Source organism: Microtus ochrogaster, unplaced genomic scaffold, assembly GCF_000317375.1.
Source record: "Microtus ochrogaster isolate Prairie Vole_2 unplaced genomic scaffold, MicOch1.0 UNK3, whole genome shotgun sequence".
In the NCBI taxonomy this organism is placed as follows: Eukaryota; Metazoa; Chordata; class Mammalia; order Rodentia; family Cricetidae; genus Microtus; species Microtus ochrogaster.
In genome coordinates this window covers 1,650,056-1,671,628 of record NW_004949101.1, presented here as the reverse complement: position 1 = coordinate 1,671,628, position 21,573 = coordinate 1,650,056, and the positions used below count along the sequence as shown (strand labels likewise).

General features: G+C 39.2%; 1 pseudogene; it reads right to left on the bottom strand.

Moving 5' to 3' along the window:
* Nucleotides 1–128: 128 nt before the first annotated feature.
* The window catches only part of LOC101983098, a 27,009-nt pseudogene continuing 5,564 nt past the window's right edge, over nucleotides 129–21,573 (bottom strand).

The window sequence follows — 21,573 nt, the reverse complement described above, 5'->3', positions numbered from 1 at the left end:
ATAGAATCTAGGCATCACTACCAATATGCTTGGATGAATTAACAAATCTGTTGTAACCTCTAGTTTCCCTGTCACTCTCGGGCTTTCCTCATGCTAGGCTGCTCATTTCTGGCAAGAATTAGAACCTTTCAGCTACTGATGCTGAAACTACTATAGCCACCTTGGTTTTTGTGACTTAAAGTATTGGCCTCCACCACCATAAGGGCTAGAACTTTTGCCTCCAAGGTTTCTTCCCTTCATTGCTCAAAAATTTGAAGACTTGTTGTTCTAATTGCCAAAATCACTGTATCTTCTAACATCTCCAAAAATTATTTCCATCAATACCATCCATTATAGACATCCCACTGCCACAAAATACTCTACCACAATAGCAGCTACCAAGGGCACCGTGATCACTGAAGCGTCCTCTGTCACCAAAATTGTTACTGTCACCAAAACCACTACCAAAGTTTCTGGAACTACTTTAACTTCTTTTGCTGGATGAAACACTAGCCATTTCTTGCTTTTACAGGCCTTTTCTTACTTCACAGCAATAGTCATTCACAATATTGTGCTTCTGAATGACAATATTATCCACATGGTCATCAAAAGTCCCTCTCTTTTTCCCATTGTCTCTGTCGGTCATTTTAGTCATTTCAGCTTTATCATACTGTTCAAAATAATGTCAGAAGTGTTGTTCTTCAGTGTCTTCTTCAATACCAACAATATTTTTGGTCTTTGAGAGTCTTTTTTTTTTGACACAGCTTTCTTTGGTTCTACAACTCTTCCATGTACCTTGTGTAGCCTTGCATTCATAGATGCATGTACCTCCACAGGTGGGTGACAAGTCCAAAGCCTCTGGAGTGCTTTGTGTTTGGATCTCTCATTGCCACACAGTGGGTGAGTTTCCCATTGCTCAAATGAGTCTTCAGAGACTCATTGGTTGTCTGGCTCTCTGATGAAGAGCTTCAGCAGCTGTTCTGGTTCCTTAGGAGACTCTGACTTAGATATGATGGCGGGGAGATAAGAACTTTCAGCAATGCTTCTTCCCTCACTGCATCAGGAGGCAGAAAGTTGAACTGGTGATTTTAAAGTTATACTTACTTGTATAACTTTATTTTGAGCCCTGATTCAAAACAGAATCCCTAATTTCAAATTGTATAACCATTCTAACTCACCCTGGTTTATGCTCCTTACCAGTAACCACTCCAGCTTTCCATTAAAAAATTGGCACAGCTGCTTGAAAAGTCCTATTCCTAGAGGGCTCCACTAGTGACAGAAGGGTGAAATTTGCAGCCATAATCTCATAATACTGTGATTCAACCTGATAGTAGAATATGCCCCAACATCCTTGCTGGCACCAGCATGCTAATGAAAGACACAAATCCCCCTCCAGAGCAGGGTATAAGCAGCAGAACCTTGCTAAATGGCTGTAATGAATGTAAACTGTAGCATACCAGCTGAACCTTGGGATATGTTTAATTGCGTATTGGGTGGCTTAATCTTCAGCCCTGCCAGTTGCAGGAGGATTACTTGCCTTTGGTGAACTCAGTGGAGAGTTGAAAGTAAATTTGCTCAAATGATAGTAGACTTTAGAATAAGCATAATGGAAAAATCATAAATAATCACTAAGGAAAGTAAACCACAATCTAGTCTACACCTGCTCTTTGCTAACCAAGGGCAGCTTTCTTAAAAACGGAACCACTGACTCTCGATTTAAGCTTTCATTAAACTGTAAGTCATGAAGAGAACAAGTGAGTTCTCTTTAAAATAAGAGGCATGTTCAGTGTTTGGTGCCACAAAAAAAGTAATATCTGGATGTGAAGTTGTACTTAGATTGCCTCAAATATATGACCCCCACACATCTCCAAAAGGCCAGGAATGAGAGAGGCTGCAAAATTTAAGCTTTCACTGACCCAAGATTCCCAATCTTGCTTCTTCCCCAATGAATACAAATGATGTAGCCTTGGTTCTTAATCAGATTACACATTTTTTTCTTTATAAAATTTTGTTTAGGCTGGCAAGAGGGCTGGCTTAGTAAGTAAGGGCACTTTCCACCAAGCCTCAGTGAGTTCAATCCTCAGCACCTACATAAAAGAAGAGAATAAATCCTACAAGTTGTGCTCTGACCTCCAAATGTGCACTACAGTATGACCACCTATAAATAAATGTTTTTTCCTTAATTTAAGAAGTTGGGAATGTAGTTGGTAGTTAGGGATGTAGTTGGTAGTTGGTAGTCATCTTGCCTGGTGTGTGAAAAGCTCTGAGTTCTATCCTCAAGTGTGGTCCACTTGAGTCTGCAACCCTGGCACTAAGGAGGAGGATCATAAGTTCAAAGTCATCCTTTACCATATATGAGGTCACTTTGAAATATGTTAAGACCCTATCTCAATTCTTTTCTTTGAAGAAGTGACATAATGAGATAATAAAGTTTATTGAACAGAATAGGAATTCCATAAAAACATGCCTATTTTGGGGACTCTTTTTAGATTGCTTTGTCCAGCCTCAATATGAGAGTTTTTGCCTTGACTTACTGTTTCTTGCTTTGTCATGATCTGTTTTTTTCTGAAGGGAAATGGAGAGGGGTTTTATTCAGGAGAGAGGGAAATGGAGCTAGGAAGAATGGAGGGAGGAGAAACTGTAGTCAGGATGTATTGTGTGAGAGAAGAGTCTTTTAAATAAATAAATAAATAAATAAATAAATAAATAAATAAATAAATAAAAGAATGATAGGAAAACAATGGAAATGAAACCTTCCTTCCTCAGGTGTGCTTCACCCTTAATTCCTCAATTCAACTAACGTAATTGGAATGATTTGTTCCTTGTGATAAAAATTATCCCCAAAAAATGAGAATGGAGGGGCTGGAGAGATGGCTCAGCGGTTAAGAGCATTGCCTGCTCTTCCAAAGGTCCTGAGTTCAATTCCCAGCAACCACATGGTGGCTCACAACCATCTGTAATGAGACCTGCAGAAAGAATACTGTATACATAATAAACAAACAAACAAATAAATATTTTAAAATAAATAAATAAAGGACCTTGTCTCAACAAAACAAAATGAGACTTTAAAAAAATTGAGAATGGATAATTTTCTGCACTATTTCATTTTAAGATTTATAAATGCTAGCATAAAGAGCCAGTTACTTTCTCAGTGCAGTTAATTGTCTTTATTACCTGCCTAGCTTCAATTCTACAGAGTAGAAAAAAAAATCTTCCCCAAATCTAAATGGCCAAAGAGACCTTTAGAAATTGCATCTAGTTTTCTATGTCATGTAGAGGAATTAGATAGGGGTTTTCTAGTGATGGTAGAAAAGATGACTTCAGAGAGCCAGGCTCCTAGTGAGTTTATAGAACTGTTCTGCTGTTTCTACAAACTGTCTGCTTCTAAAAAGATGAAAAAATTTTCTCTGATATATTAGCTAGTCAAGAGGAGGAAGTTCCACAAACTGCCGCATGCAATCTGGAATTTTTTTAAAAGATTTATTTATATTTTAAGTATACAGTGGTCTGTCTGGCCTGCCGGCCAGAAGAGGGCACCAGATCTCATTACAGATGGTTGTGAGCCACCATGTGGTTGCTGGGAATTGAACTCAGGACCTGTAGAAGAGCAAGCAGTGCTCTTAACCACTGAGCCATCTCTCCAGCCCTGCAGTCTGGAATTATAAGCTTTAAATCCTGGTGCAAGACTGATTCCCTGAGAACCAGGAGAGTCAATATTTTAGGGCAGGAGACATCCTAGATCAGACAGAAATAAAGTACTTCACTTTCTTTTCCTGTGCCATCCCTCTACTGACTGGATGATACTCAAAAGTTTAGGTGTTGTCAGTGTGACAGGCAGTATTGAGAAGTACAGCATGTAAGGTGGTCAGACTTTGAATATTCATTCCTTGTGATGGAATTAAATATTTTAAAATAGCTTCATGTTGCTATTTTGTTCTCTTACCTCTTTACTTTCTGCTAAGAGTGTGGGGATGCAGCAAGGCCTGCAGAAAGTCAAACTCATCCTGGCACCTCGATCTTGGATTTTCTCCAAAATGGAAAGAAAATGAGCTGCTGTTGCTTCTGAGATATTGTATGCAGCCTTGGGTATTCTGACACAAGATGGATCAAGATATACACCCTTTATTCCATCACTGTGTCCTTCCAGGAAACCAACATACCATGTCTCTGAAAATCAGCTTACACTGTCTTTATTTTCATAACCACTCCTCTTTTACTACATACTTTTCAAAACTGTGATGTAAATGTATTTACTCAGCCTAAGAATTTTCTGAGTTGTCAGTAACTTTACGAACATGATGGAGAATTTGTTGTAATAGGATTGCCACCATATTCATAAAACAGGATGAAGAGTTCTAGAAACTAATAACATTTTAAATTTCTAACTGTGTAGGGATAGTAAAGATGTTTGTGTAGTGCATAATGCAGGTCTGTGTATAGCTTTCTCTTTGAATGTGCCTTAGTTATAGATTGGCATCATTTTTCCACATTACTGCATGTTTGCTATAACAAGTATAGATGTAGAAATTGCATAGTCACTGCATAAGTAACAGTGTTTTTTTTGTGAATTGTAACCTTTTTTCTGAAATTAGTTCTGTTTTAATAGAAAATACTATCTCATAAATAGAAATAGAAAACCTATCTCACAAATCAAAAGGAATAACTTACCAAAGTGAATATTCAGTGAACGTTTTCCCCTTCTACTCTTGCACAACTCCCACATTCTTAAACTCTGTGTTTTATATATCTAGTGTATGTAAATGCAAACAAATGTAGCTGCATATTGATGTTAGTGTACTGTAACTTGAATTTTTACCTTTCATCATGTATCTTGGAGGTTTTGCAAATTAAATTTTTTTTTCCTTTTCTGAGACAGTTTCTCTGTTTAACAGCCCTGACTGTATTGGAACTCACTCTGTAGACCAGGTTGGCCTCAAACTCACAGAGATCTGCATGCCTCTGCCTTCTGAATGTTAGGATAAAGACATGCACCATCGCTGCCACCCAGCATAAATTGATTCTAAGGAATCTCTGCATTCATTTTAAAGCAGCACAATATTGCATTTCATAGTCTGACATGAGTCAACAAATTAGTACCCCATTGGTGGACACTGCTACTTAGAAGAACCTCATACATGTCACATGTAGAATATGAATGGTCAAGCTAGGTTTGGTGACATGCACCATTAGCTGCTCGGGAGGCTGAGACATGAAAATCAGCTATTTGAGACCAGCCCTTTTTCAAACACTGTCCCATTAAAAACAAAAGGTTCAAAAGGTTCATGATGTCTGCCAAATGAATACGTAAAATTCAGAAAACTTCTGGGTCAGAAGGTGGAGGCTTTGGTGATTCGGTAGACTACTTATACAAAATGCCAGGTTCTCAGGTTTTAGTGAACTAAAAATCATCATAGAAAAGTTTAAATAACTTTTAGAACTGACTTTTAAAATTTTGTTGGACAGAGAAATCGGTAGCTCAGCCAGTATAGCTTTTCCTTCTCTAAGGGACGTTTACTGTGAGATGACATTTGCAGACAGCACTGACATCATAGTCTTATTCAGCCTGAATTTTCCCCTGTGCTGCCTTGTTAACTGCAGTGCTCCTTTGGTTTACTTTAACCAAAGCCGAAGATAAGTAAAGCATCCAGTTGTCAGAATGTAAGCATGGTACAGCATTTTTAAAAGATTGCTGTAAAATTTGAGATATTTTCAATTTCTTGGTGTTGGAAAAGAGTAGGTTATAAAGCTGTACCTACTTCATGGAGGCAAAGGTAGAAGGACTTTCAGTAACTTAAATTGTTTTATTTAATACTGTGTCTTAATATAATTTAAAAAATAATATAGACAATAACTTTTATTAGGCCTCCCCCCCCATGATAACATCCTGTATAAAATACCACACTGTCAAAACCAGGAAAATGACCTTGAAACCAAGGTTAATGTAGACCTGTTACTATCCTATTTAATAGAAAAATTTTATTGGAGTTGGTCCACATATACTCTATTATGGAGGCATAAATACAACCACTTTCTAGTCACTATACAGTAGACATACAGACTGCTGTTGAACTACTGTCTCTAGTTCACACGTAATATGCTTCAGTTACCATGCTATCACAAGTAATAAGCTGAACTCTCTGAAAAAATCAACATCTCAAGTCTGGAAAGATTGTTCAGTGGTTAAGAGCACTTGCTGTTCTTAAAGAGGGCTGAAATTTGGTTCTCAGCATCCACACTGGGTTGTATACAACTGCCTGTTACTCTAGTTTCAGGGGCTCGACACACTCTTCTGACCATCGTGGGCACTTGCCCATGTGTGAAGACACGTGCATATACACATAAGAACAACAACAACAACAAAAAAAAAACCAGTTCTTTTTAGATTTGATGATAGGTTATACTGCTGCCTACAGAACTAGAGGAACTGACAGAGAAGCAGTTTACCAGAACAGAAGCCCATAAGCAACAATCACCATGAGAACAAATGCTGGGATAGGGACATCTGAGCTGTAACAGGCAAAGTGCTGCATCTTCAGTGAGGACAAACCTGAGAGTCAAACTTCAGTGCAGACCCAGTCTGACAGGAGTGTTGGGTGCACTCGTTTTTCAGTCTTATTTGCCAAAGAACTCGAATATTCTCAAAGCAAACTTCAGAGGAAATCCCCTATGCTTCCAGCAAGGGAAGGAAGAAAGGCCCAATCATTTTGAAGCACAGAAGAGTACTCCGTTTTCTTAACAAAGGAGAAACTTTAGCAAAAGTCTAATTGCTGGAGTTTTATCATAACTCCAATAATGCAAGGGAATTGCTCAAATATAGCTCTGACAGCATCCCTTCCATCCTAAATGCAGAGGAGAGATGAAAATGGCAAAATTGCCAACAACTGAGACTGAGGCCTAGGTTTGTGGAGCACTTCCTCACAGCTTATCACCATATTGCTAAAACCATTATTTATAGTAGTTGCTTTTACTCAGTGTATGTGTCTGTCTTTTTTTTTTTTTTTGAGGTAACTTTTTTTTATTGAGAAAAGGAGAAAAAAAACAAGTTTCCACCTCCTCCCAGCCTCCCATTTCCCGCCCCCTCCTCCCACCCTTCTCCCCCTCCTTCCACCCTTCTCCCCCTCCCCCTACTCCTCTCCCCCTCCCTCTCCAGTCCAAAGAGCAGTCAGGGTTCCCTGCCCTGTGGTAAGTCCTAGGCACTCCCCCCTCCGTCCATATCTAGGAAGGTGAACATCCAAACTGGCTAGGCTCCCACAAAGCCAGCACATTACGTAGGATCAAAACCCCGTGCCATTGTCCTTGGCTTCTCATCAGCCCTCATTGTTCGCCATGTTCAGAGAGACCAGTTATATCCCATGCTTTTTCAGTCACAGTCCAGCTGGCCTTGGTGAGCTCCCAATAGATTAGCTCCACTGTCTCAGTGGGTGGGTGCACCCCTCGTGGTCCCGACTTCTTTGCTCATGTTCTCCCTCCTTCTGCTCCTCATTGGGACCTTGGGAGCTCAGTCCAGTGCTCCAGTGTGGGTCTCTGTCTCTATCTCCATCCATCACCAGATGAAGGTTCTATGATGATATGCAAGATATTCGTCAGTATTGCTATAGGATAGTGTCATTTCAGGTTCCCTATCCTCAGCTGCCCAAGGAACTAACTGGGGACCTTGGCTTGGGCACCTGGGAGCCACTCTAGGTTCAAGTCTCTTGCCAACCCTAAGGTGGCTCCCTTAACTAAGAATTGTGCTTCCGTGCTCCCCTATCCAACCTTCCTTTATACCAATCCTCCTTTTTCCCCAAGTTCCCCCCATCCTCCCCTTCTCCCTTTTCTCTCCCCATCTCCCCTTACCCCTATCCCACCCCACCCCCAAGATCCCAATTTTCTCCCCGGCAATTTTGTCTACTTCCCATAGCCAAAGAAACAATTACAAAGCTAAAAGGCAAAAATCAAAGTCTGAAAGGAGCATTAAAACAAGGCTAGAATATGTTGGGGTGTGGAATGATCACATCAGGAATTCAAGCAACTGTGATTAATTAAGGGTTCTAAGGTAGATGGAATGTAAGAGTAGACAATACAAAGTGAAGAAAAATCTAAGAAAGAAGTAGAAAAATATACTAGTGCTAGAGATTTTTAAAAAGCAACAGAATAAAACTTTTTGATGATTCGATATGTAGACTATGTATGGCTAAGTAAAGAATATTTGAACTTGAAGATATCTAAATAGATATCTCCAAAACTGAAACAAAACAATGGTAAGAGATACCTAACGAAATGTAAAACCTTACAACAGAATAATTTAGCTGCTTGGGGGGACTATCTCCAGCAGAGCAGGACGCAAAGGGAATCCACAGAGTCCTCTTGCATGTTAGACTTTTTTATCTGAGTGGGTTAGGGGACAAAGACACTCACACTCTCCCTTGATGTATTCCTTCTTCATCCTTTCTTCTGTGTTCTTTCTACTGTATACTTTTTTTCCCCTACAGCTTGTATACCCCAACAAAGTTTTTCAGGCAATACAGGAATTACAATGTGATTACATTCTGTTTTTCAAGTGAATGATTACAATGAATACAAAATAAACAGTAAAAACAGCGTGTTTTCATTTTCCCTTACATGATTAAACATTTTATGTATTAAAGGTAAAACAAATTATCCCAAGAACCCACATACACTCATACCCAAACAACTTGTTATAAACTAACTGTATAGGCAAGCAAGATATTCTTTTCAGTCAGGTCTTCTACTGTCAGGCTGTGTTTTGCAATTACAAAGAAAGGGTCACTTATTACTTATCTTGAAAGGTACTCTTATAAGGAATCTTAAAGGAATCACAAACATAAACTTTTATATATGAAAAAGAATCTGGGGCTGGAGAGATGGCTCAGAGGTTAAAGACATTGCCTGCTCTTCCAAAGGTTCTGAGTTCAATTCCCAGCAACCACATGGTGGCTCACAACCATCTGTAATGAGGTCTGGTGCCCTCTTCTGGCCTGTGGGCAAACACACAGACAGAATATTGTATACATAATAAATAAATAAATAAATAAATAAATATATATATATATATATTTTAAAAAAAAGAAGAAAAAGAGTCTGTCAGCTCTACTATAAACTTTTAGGGCGCATACTCACTTATCAACAGTTTCTTTTATCAGAAGATTGAGAGCAGAAATGGGTATTGTGAGAGGGAGGTCGCTTGTTGGTTACTGGTCACCTGGCTCTCTTAGACCTGAAATAATCACACAGAAACTATATTATTTAAAACACTGCTTGGCCCATTATCTCTAGCTTCTTAATGGCTAACTCTTACATATTAATTTAACCTATCTCCATTAATCTGTGTATTGCCACGTGGAAGTGGCTTACTGGCAAAGTTTTGGCATGTCTAATGATATAGGAGGGTCATCTGTCATGTATTATTTTCATTGGTTAATAAAGAAACTGCCTTGGCCTTTGATAGATCAGCTCTTAGGTGGGTGGAGTAGACAGAACTGAATGCTGGGAGGAAGAAGGCAGTGAGGTAGGCGCAATGAAGCTCTGGCCCAAGATGGACACAGGCTAGACTTTTTCCCAGTAAGCAACCACCTCATGGTGCTACACAGATTATTAGAAATGGGTTAATCAAGATGTGAGAATTAGCCATTATGAGGCTAGAACTAATGGGCCAGGCAGTGTTTAAAATAATACAATTTGTGTGTTGTTATTTCAGGTGTTAAGCAAGCCATGTGGGAGCCAGGCGGGATGAAAAGCAGGCCTGCCTGCAGCTCCTTCTACAGTCTGACTCTGGCAGAGGCTCCATGGCTTCTTCTGACTCCACCCTTCTATTTCCCAGCATTTAGCCTAGCTTTCCCTGCCTACCTAAGTTCTTACTATAGATCCAAAGCAGTTTTTTTTTATTCATAATGGTAATCATACCACACAGACGGGACTCCCACATCAGAGTATAAGGAATTAATCATCACCTTTGGTCATAAACCAGTCCTAGCAAGAAAGGCACATAAACTAATGATAATTGGGCTATTTTGTACTTGTTCTCTTTAACAAATTCCTCATTCAACTCTGTGCCTTTCTAAAATGTTAGATTGTCATCTTGGATTTTTTACCTCAAAGCTATTTGACAAAACATCTTAGTCTGACTTTAAGTTAATTTCAAAACTTCATTTCAGCTACATTGCACCCCAAAACCTGTGAACTCCCAACATTAAGGTTAAAAGAATATAAGCTAGCTAGGTTACTGGGACTTAATTGTTTTTCTTAATCATTAATCTGAGCCAGTGTATGTGGCTCCTCAATAGAAACTCATGTGTTCTAGCTGTGTGACACTTTCTTGTTTTATTTTTTATCATCAAAACTCAATTTAAACTAACATATTAATATGATTAGACAGTACAGCTTAGGAAAAAAATCATCTTTATAATAGGCCACAGGTAAAAGTGCCCAGAAGAATGGGATGTTTCCATGAGATAAATACAAACACAGTACATTATAGGCAGTGGGGATCTCCCCACATCCATTCACACCATACCATATACCAAAAAAAGACAGCATCAGCAAGCATTCAAAGGCACAGCAAAAGCAAAAGACATTCTGGGTTCTGTGGCCTCAGGGCCTTGCCTATCAGAGAATCACCTATCAGTGATTTTCTCCTGGTGGGCTAACACCTTGAACTTTAACTGCCACTCACTGCTCCTCTGACATGGTCACCAGCAGAATACCCAAGAACTAGAAAACAGCTACAAATGGTGTCACACACAGGGTGCATGAAGGAGAAAGACAGAGAAAACAGAAGGTCTTGAAAAATTTATGTCTGGGATTTTCTTCAAATTAATACTGAACACCAAACCATAGATTCCAGAAGTTCAGAGCACATCAAGTCTGACAATAGTAGACATAATTTATTACTTTTTAATTATAGAAAAATCTGGCTGTAGAGATGGCTCATTGGTTAAGAGCACTGGCTATTCTTCCAGAGATCCCAAGTTAAATTTCAAGTACCCATATGTTGGCTCACAACCATTTATAACTGTAGTCGCATGGGGTTCAGTGCCCTCTTCTGTTGTGCAGAAATACATACAGACAAAAATGAATATTTTTTTAATTTTTTAAAGAAAAATCAAAAATAAAAATGAATCTTGACACAAGCCTAAGAGGTGTGGGGAAACACTTTACCTATACAGAAGTAAAGATAAATTATATATTTGGTTGACATTTTGTGATAGCCTTTGTTGAACCCAGCCAGTCACTACCATAGGAATAAAGAAATTCTTAGTAGTGAACTCCTACCACCAGCAGCTCTAGCATCCAGATCAGACTATCTGAGGTCTGAGACATAGAGGGCAAACAGAACAGTCCTCCCCATGTCCTGGATTCCTGACCTACAGGAAATGTTTTATGCTAATATGTACAGCTACAAAAACACTTGAATTAAAAATTGTCAATGTCAAGAAAGAATGTTCTGTGCTGCCCTGTGCTCACTTTTCCAAACCCAAACACACACACACAGAAACTACTGGTATCTATGTGCTCTACAGGCAATGTGGTGCAACTTGAATCAACACAGTGAGTGGTTAATGAAGCCCTAAAACACTAGTGTTTAGGGATGTGGAGCTTGCTCTCAGGCCTTTGCGGTGGGACTTTATTGTCTATCATGCCATGACCTTGACTAAATAAAACAAAATAAAAACTCTCCATTTTCTTTCTGAAATGCCAAAATCATGGAGGATTGATCTCAGCCCATTATTTGTCAGTTTCATCTTTAGTGCAACAATATCTGATGGGTCTATTCCTACTAATTGACAAAGTTTCAATTTTCCTTTTAGAATTAATTCAGAGACTTTTCCACATAAGTTTTTAATTTTTTACTTGGTTTATGTGGTTAAAAAGGTCAATTTTATAGATCAAGACAAGGAAATTTAGAAATTTGGATTAAACAGACAACAGCCAAATCCCTAAATTACCTAAATTTTGGCTATTTGATCAGCTTCCCATACAATTCAGGAAAGGATCCAGTTTTCTTTATAAGTTCAATTCTCTTGCTTTTGGAATATTTGTTGTTAATCTCTCCCAAAAATTACTACAAGCTCTTTGCCAGGGTTCACTTTCTGCCCACCACCATCTGGCATGGATCTACATAAGACCTGAAGAAGCTTTAAAAAGATTCTAAACACACAAAAATGGAGCCACACTGTCTTTCTAGTTTCACAGTCTCATGCCAGCAGCAGCACAGAGAAGCATCTCTCAACAGCTGCCTGCAAGATGGAGCCAACCACCAGCCTCCATGAGCTAAGCTGCATGGTGGGTTTCTGCAGTCTCACAGAGGCCTCATTACAGAGAGGCTAATCAGCCTGCACTGTGTGGCAAATTTAGCTTTTGCTCATACAGACAAAAATGGTTTGTGGGTGGTTTTGATTGCACACTACCTGTCAGCATTGTGGGGTAAGAGTGACACTCATTGCTACCTCTGCCATGTTGAAAGGCTGAGCAGGGCAGAACCAACAGCCAAAGTGTAAGTTTTGGTCTAGCCAGACCAATTTACCAGTTTAAAATAGTGATCAAAAAATGATGACAGATAAGCAATAAAGACAGATTTGGGCTGCAGGTAAGCTGCACCGATGTCCCTCACCCCATGGATTGGACCATGCAGGATACAAGTCCCACTCCACCCCCAAATCCTCCTATCTCCTGCCCTCTACACCCTGCAACTTCAGTAGAACCCTGAAACACAGGCTGCAAATTCATAGAGAGGACCAAGAGAGGAACTCTGAAGCACAAGCTGTGACTGCTCAGAGTGGACCAAGAGAGGGAACCAAAAAAGTAGACCAAGAGAGTGGGCCAAGAGAGACCTCAGTTACTCCCTGAGACACAAACAGCAACAATACAGACCAGACCAAGAACAGTTCCCAAAGACATAGTGAGCCACTGAAAAGGTTGGACCAACAGGCAAAGACACTGCTGGCACCAGTTGGGAGGATGCAGAGATGGGTAGGCACCAATGCAAGAATTCATTCAACAATCTAAAAAGCAACATGGTAACACCAGAACCCAGGGATCATACAACAGGAAGACTTTGATCATTCTAACTCAGAAGAAGCAGAAAAAAATGAATTTAAATATAACTTTATGAGGATGATGGAGACCTTTAAAGAGAAAATGAAAAAAATCCCTTAAAGAAATGGAGGAAAACACAAAAATTTGGAAGAAATCAATAAATCTCTTAAAGAAGCTCAGTAAAACCAAGAAAAAAATCAAATAGTTGATTGAAGCAAATATTTCAAACAGTTCAAGACTTGAAGAGTGAAATAGAGGTAATAAAGAAAACACAAACTAAGGGAGTTCTGGATATGGAAAATCTGGGTAAACAAATGGAAACTACAGACAAGCTTAACTAACAGAATGCAAGTGGGATAGAGAATTTCATGTGTTGAAGATATTATAGAAGAAATATATTCATTGATCAAAGAAAACATTAAATCCAACAAATTCTTAACACAAAACATTCAGGAAATCTGGAACATCATGAACAGAAGAAACCTTAGAATAATAGAGATAGGTGAAGGAGAACTCCAGTTCAAAGGCACAGAAAATATATTCAACAAAATCATAGAAGAAAACTTTCCCAACCTAAAGAAGGATATCCCTATGATGGAACAAGAAGCTTACAGAATACCAAATAGACTGGACAAAAAAAAAAAGTCCCATCGCTATATAATAATCAAAACACAAAACATACAGAATAGAAAAAGAATATTAAGAGCTGCAAAGGAAGAAGGTCAAGTAACATAAAGACAGACCTATCAGAATTATATGACTTCTCACTGGAAACCATGAATGCCAGAAGGTCCCTTACAGTTATGCTGCAGACACTAAAAGATCTCAGATGCAAGCACAGACGACTATATCCAGGCAAAGCTTTCAATTGCCACTGATGGACAGAATATATTCCATAACAAAACCAGATTTAAACAATACCTATCCACAAACCCAGCCATACAGAAAGTACTAGAAGAAACACTCCCACCCAAAGAAGCTAACTGCAGCCACAAAAACACAAGCAACAGATAACCTTACACCAGCAAACCCCAAAGAAAGGAAACATACAAAAACTACCACCGAAAAATAACAGGAATTAGAAATCACTAGTCATTAATATCTCAATATCAAATGTTTACAACCACTCTGGAAATAAGTATGGCAATTTCTCAGAAAATTGGAAATCAATCTACCTCAGGACCCAGCAATACCTCTTGGACATATACCTAAAGGGTGCTCAATCATACTATAAGGACATTTGTATAACTATGTGTTCATAGCAGCATTATTTGTAATAACCAGAACCTGGAAACAACCTAGATGTCCTTCAACTGAAGAATGAATAAAGAAAATATAGTACATTTGCACAATGAAGTACTACTCAGTGGTAAAAAAAAATGACATCTTGAAATTTTGCATACAAATGGATGGTACTAGAAAAACCATCCTGAGTGAGGTAACCCAGACCCATGAAGATGAACATGGTATGTACTCACTTATAAGTGGATATTAGCTGTAAAGCAAAGAATAACAAGCCTATACTATAGTCCATGAAACTAGAGAAGTAACAAGGTGAACCCTAAGAAAAACATACATAAAAAAAATCCACCTGGAAAGGGGAAATAGACAAGATCACCTGACAAAATTGGGAGCATGTGGGTAGGGAGAGAAAAGAGGGTGGGAAGGGGAAAGGGGAGAAGAACTTGTGGGAATGGGATAGTTGAGAAGGAGGAAGGACAGAGATGACAGCAAGGAAAGAGATATTTTGATTGAGGGAGCCATTATGGGGCTAACAAGAAACCTGGCACTAGAGAAATTCCCAGGAATTCACAAGGATGACCCCACCTAAGACTCTAAGCAACAGAGGAGAGTGTGCCTAAACTGGCCTTGCCCTGTAGTCAGATTGATGAATATCTGAAATATTACCATAGAGCCTTCATCCAGCAACTGATGGAACAGAAGCAGAGACCTACAGTGGAGCACTGAGATGAGCTCCCAAAGTCCAGTTGAAGAGTGGGAGGAGTGAGAATATGAGCAAAGAGATCAAGGCCATGATGAAGACACCCACTGAAATAGTTTACCTGAGCTAACGGGAGCTCAGCAACCCAGCTGGACAGGGAAGGAACCAGCATAGGACCAAAATAGGCCATCTGAATGTGGGTGACAGTTGTATGACTGGAGCAGACTGCAGGGCCACTGGCAGCACCAGGATTTATCTCTACTGCTTGTACTGACTTTTTGGGAACCCATTCTCTTTGGATGGATACTTTGCTCAGCCTAGATATGGAAGGGGGGGTCCTTGGACCTTCCCCAAAGCAGTGTGTCTTACCCTTTCTGAGGAGTGGTCAGTGAGTGGGGTGGGAAGGAAGGTGGCGGAAATAGGAGGAGGGGAGGGAGTGGGAACTGGTATTGGTACGTAAAATGAAAAAAGATTGTTTTTTTTTTTAAAAATAAAATAAAAAAGATAGTTTCAGAAAAAGAAAAACCTTCTAAACAAGTCACAGTGTATTTAAAATGTCCATAGTTTCAGGAGAGAAGAAGAAAAGAATATAGACAGTTTCAAAAAAATAAAGCAAAGTCTTTAAAGGGACAGTAAAAGTAATGTAAAAAAAAGCCATGTAAAGATGAAAAATACAGAGTCTGGATTATGTATACTATTGGGTTTTCTTTGAATTTTTGACTATTAATGAGATAAATACAGAGAGACATTTGATTGTGGGAGTTGTTAAGCAAAACCAACTAAAGATATCTTGACTTCAAAATTTAGGTCTAATGATATGTTGCTTTGGAAAAGAAGTTCTGTTTTTGTTTCCACAGAAGATGAGACGCTGTGGATTCCTTCCAGGTAACATGGTTTCATCAAGTAAGACCCCCTGAGAAGTCTCCATGGGGACAATGACCCAGGTGATCCAACATCCAGAACAGCTTCAAGACAACTGGCTGAGATGATGCAGCCTTGTCAAGATTTAACCATAATTTCAAATTTTCTCAGGATCCCCAAAAGATTACCAGTACCCTCAGTCAGCAGGAAGTAGTATAGAACCCATGCCCAAATTCCCAAAATGTTGTTTATAAATGTTCTTTTACATTTAAAGGGGGATATGATATAGAAATAAATACTTTACATTGGTATGGATTTTGATTTACTGATACAAATTTGAGGTCAATTTTGTTATACTTACTATCTGTATATTTCTTTTTTTTTAGTTGTTGAAAAAAAATTTCTGCCTCCTCCCCATTTCCCATTTCTCTCCCCCTCCTCCCACACATCGCCCCTCCCCATCTCCCCCCTCCCCTCCCCCTCTCCCCACTCCTCTCCTCCTCCTCCAACCCATTCCCCCTCCCTCTCGAGACTGAAGAGCAGTCCAGATTCCCTGCCCTGCCGGAAGTCCAAGGTCCTCCCACTTCTATCCAGGTCCAGGAAGATGAGCATCCAAACAGGCTAGGCTCCCACAAAGCCAGTTCTATCTGTATATTTCTACTCTAGTTTAGGGTATTAACTTTATGTAGCTTACTAAAAATATATTTTATAGTTAAGAAATATAAAGTAAGTCATCTATAATAGTTAAACTTATAGTCACATTAGTTAGGTTTTCTAGATATGCAGAGATATATTTCAAATAGATAGGTAATCTTCAAACATGTCAAAGAGCTACAGAATACAGCATTTAAAATATTTTATGAACTTAGACTTTTCTCAGCAGTGAGACATGTCTGCTCCTGACAGCACTAATTACTTCAAGAGGACGATGGGCATCAAAGAAGTTACTTATGGAGTTTGCTTTCAATATGGCAAGGCTAGCCATTTGGGCAAGAAACTGCTCTTGCTTAAACTGCTTGACTGTATGCTGTATAAACTGGACATGTACGACCCACAGGAAAATGATAGCTAAACTTTGCCAAAACAAGGCAGGATGGTCCTTTAGGGTTCCTTCATAGAAGAAAATGCCAAATATTTCGAAGAACACAGAAGAAAATGACTAAAACTGCCAATGTAGATGGGAAAGTCTTTCAAATTTCCTTCTTCATTGGAAGGTCTGCCAGATACTATGGGCCTATAGGCTGAAGGTGGATGCCCCAATGTTACAGAAGAACGTTGAGTGACTGTCCAGGCAGTGAGATGTCTTTGTAATTTCTAGAGTTTTGGAAGTTGCTTACAAGACACTTCCTGTTTACTTAGGTAATATTATATCCTTCTAGAATCCGTGATGGAGTTGAAGACTAGATAATTATAGTTTTCTTTAGTTAAGACAAACAATAAATTGAATATAAGACTTTAGACTCACAAAGATAGGGTAGATGATCGAGTATTTAATTTTGCCAAATACAAATAGACTAAATGTTATAACTGAAATTCTTGCTTAATAACCATTTTGTTATATGTAATTTTACTGTTAAAGTTGAAACCTTCCTTCTTAATTAGACAGAAAAGGGCAGAAGATGTGGGATTTCCCTCTGTACGCTGTGAATATGTTTTATTACCACTGGTTAAAGAAGTTGATTTGGTCAGTAGTCAAACAGAATAGAACCAGGTGGGAAACCCAAGCAAAAATAAAGGCAAATGGAAGGCAGAGTCTGAGAGACTGGCAGAGTCAGCAGCTGCCAAGGAAGCAAGACATGTAGAAAATAAGGGTAATTGCCACGTGGCAATACATAGATTAATAGAAGTGGTTTTATTTATATGTAGAACTAGTCAGTAAGAAGCCTGAGTCATCAGCCAATTTATAATTAATAGTAAGCCTCTGAGTGGTTATTTGGGAACTGGTAGGCAGGACAGAAACCTACAGTTACATATGAGGCCATGGGAGTATCTTCTTATCTAATGTAGTGCAGGCCTGATGGTTCTAGACTGGTGCGAACTGTCTAGAAGGAAGTGAATCAGCACCCTGACTGAAGGAGTCCTTGGGAAGGGAGGAGAGTCCTCCATGTTAGCCTGAAGGAAAGCAGTCGCTAACATGGAAGATCAAGGGTGCCTTGTTAGGAAGTGAGGACAATGGATTGCTTTAAGTTGGGGATTACTTTCTAACCTTGGGGGTGAAAAAAATCCTGGTACCATTAAAAGGAGAAAAATGGACACTCTCCTTAAAACTTCCTCTAGTATTAACTGCTGGATGTGACGGGGTACACCTGGAATGCCAGGACTCAGGAGGCTGAGGAAGGAAGATGAGGAGTTGGAGCAGAGCCCAAGCTACACAGCAAGACTATCTCAAAAGAGAAAGGAAGGGAAAGAATGGGAGAGGGGGAGAGAAAGGAAGGAAACAGAATTAGCTGTAATTTTTAAAGGGTACACTCAGTTCTGCAGTGATCTTGAGTGAGAGTGAAATTAATACCCAGGAAAAAATTTCAAAGATGTTTCAGTTTTTGGTATCAGTTTCTTTAATTTCCTGAAGTCTGACATCAAAGAGAAATTTTCTTTCACATAAAAAATAATTCCAAGCTGGGGAGGTAGATTTATGATAGAGCATTTGCCTAATACACATGAGGCCCTGGATATAATTAACAGCAAACACATGCACACACACACACACACACACACACACACGCACGCACGCACGCACACACAAGTAATAATAATAACAACAATAATAATCAAATCACTGTGAGTGATCTTCTATTTTGAAACAAACTTGTAGTGATCTTGTTTGTTATTGGTAAAGTTTTTATACATATAGAAATATATATTCAACAGTCTAGAACTCCAACAGTTAAAAATCTTCTTGTGCTACTCCTTAGGATCTGTGATAACTATTTTTGGTTGTCAGTGTGACTACATCTAGAATGAATACAACCCAAAAATGGAAGGCACACTTGTTAGCGGTATTTTGCTTGGTTTGAAGTGGGTGAATTCACTTCTAGTCTGGAGCTTTGAGGCAGGAAGATACATGTTTTTGATCTGGATCTTGAGGCAGGAAGGTATACCTTTAATCTGGGCCACACCTTCTGCTAGAAGTCTATAAAAGACCATAGAAGAAGGAAGCCTTTTTCTCTTTGCCTGCTTGCCCTCACCTTGCTAGGACATCCATTCCTTCACTGGGACTTCTTTGGGACTTCTACTTCTTTGGGACTCCAGCCCACACTGAAGACCAGCTGAGACATCCAGCCTTATGACTGAGCAACTACTGGATTCTTGGACTTCTCATTCACAGCTAGCCATTGTTAGATTATATATGTACATGTATGTACATATGTATTTATATATGTATGTGTATTTAATGGGATTTGTTGGAATGACTTACAGGCTGCAGTCCAGCATGTGAATGTACATGCACACATGCATGTGCACACACACACACACACACACACACACACACACACACACACACACACACACTTGGTAGACAGCCATTGTTAGATTAGCTGGACACAGCCTGTAAGTCATTCCAATAAATCCCCCCCTCCATATGTATGTAAACACACACACACACACACACACACACACACACACACACACACACACACAGATTCATTCTGTAAATTGTGCTACTCTAGAGAACACTGAATATTTTATTGTGTCTGATTGTAATTATGGGGACTATTTGTACGCATCTAAACTGTTAGCATCAGTGTGTGGGTCACTTTTCCTGTCTTGTGACAAAATAATTGACCAAAGCTACTTAGGAAAGAAAGGGTTAATTCTGGTTTAGAGTTTTTTCTTTTGTTTTATTTTTAGTTAGGTTAAAAAGTAATATGTTTATATATGATGCTTTCATTGTTTTGGTTAACCTTTCCACTTTCATGTCACATGTTGTAACAGGCCTCCAGGCTTAGCACAACTGATGCCATGTTGGAGGCACTGGCCTTAGAATCCAGCATGTAGGCCTCAATACCTGCCAAAAAACAAAGACCTAACCCACTAAAGACCCATATTTCCAGAATCCAGAAAAGATCCTAAATGCATTAACTTTTCTTTTTGGCTTCTGTATTTCACTTCTCACTAAGTGTTCCTGCTAACCCAGTGTATAAGCGAGGATGTGCTTTTTGAACATAAAAAAAAAACAGGTTTGGTGAGACTGAAGGGCTGCATGATTTGGGCAGGTTCCCCGTGCAGTCAATGGCCTGCAGTACAGACTTGCTATTTGGTTTTAAGAGTGTACTGGTGTGATCTGGTGGAATTACCTTGTGACGTATGTTCTATCACTCTCCTCACACTCTTCCTAAAACCTGATTTCCCTCTGTCTCACTTCATCGTCTACACCCACAGTAAGGTCACACGTAAAAATTAGAAGTTAGAGTCTACTATATATGAGAGAACATGTGGTATTTGTCTTTCTGAGCTTGAGTTAATTCAGTGTGTGTGTGTGGGGGGAGTGATCAATCCATATTCCTGAAAATTAACATAATTTCTTCTTTCCTCTCCTTCTCTTCTCTCCTCTTCCTTTTTTGGTTTTAGACAGGATCTCATCAAAATCTCTGTTCTTGACCCAGGCAGTGGTGGCACACGCCTTTAGTTTCAGCACTTGGGAGGCCGAGGCTGGCATATCTCTGAGTTCAAGACCAGCCTGGTCTACAGAGTGAGTTCCAGGACAGCCAGGGCTACACAGAGAAACCCTATCTGGAAAAACAAAAAAAAAAATAAATGAATAAAATTCCATTGTATCCTGATCCCTCATGTTTCCTGTCCCTGATGTATGAGCTGGATCTTTGAATCCTAATCTTTATGAAGGGATACAAGGGAAAGGAGCTTGGTCCTGCCTCAACTTGATATGCCATGATTTGTTGATTCCCAAGGGAGACCTTACTCCATCTGAATGGAGAAGAAAGAGAAGTGAATGGGGTGGGGTGGTAGAAGTGATGTGGAGGAAAGAATAGGAGGAGAGGAAGGAGGAGGAACAGTGGTTGGTATGTAAAATAAAAAAAGTTTCATTGTATATAAGTACCATATTTTCATTAGTCATTCTGTTGACAGACAGTAGGCTAATTACATTTCCTTTGTATTGTGAATAGTGCAGCAATAAACATGGGTGTGCAAGTATCTTTGTGGTAGGCTATAGAGTCCTTTGGGTATGTGTCCAGGACTGGTATAATTGGGTCATATTGGTTCTATTTTTAACTTTTTGAGAAACCTCCATCATGATTTCTGAATATGCTTACATATTCAGAATGTTATGGTAACTGAATATGCTTTTACTCCCACCAGAGGTTCCCCTTCCCCACTTTCTCACCAGCATTTTGTAAATTTAAATTTAATTTTATGTGTATTGGTAGTTTGCCTGCATGTATGTCTGTGCACCATGCATGTGTATGACATCCAAGGAGACCAGAAGAAGGCATCAGATCCCTTGGAGATACAAATGGTTATGAGCTGTCTTGTGGGTTCTGGGAATTGAACTAGGGTTCTCTGGAAGAGCAGTCAGTTTTTAAGTGATGAACCATCTCTCCAGTTTTATAATTGGTTTCTTTGATGATAGTCATTCTGACTGGGTTATGTAGAATCTCAAAGTAGTTTAGTTTGTATTTCCCTAATGAATAAGAATGTTAAACACTCAGGATAGTATTTTCTATTTCCATCCATTTGCATGCAAAATTTGAGAAGTCGTTGTTTTTTACCGCTGAGTAGTACTCTAATGTGTATATATT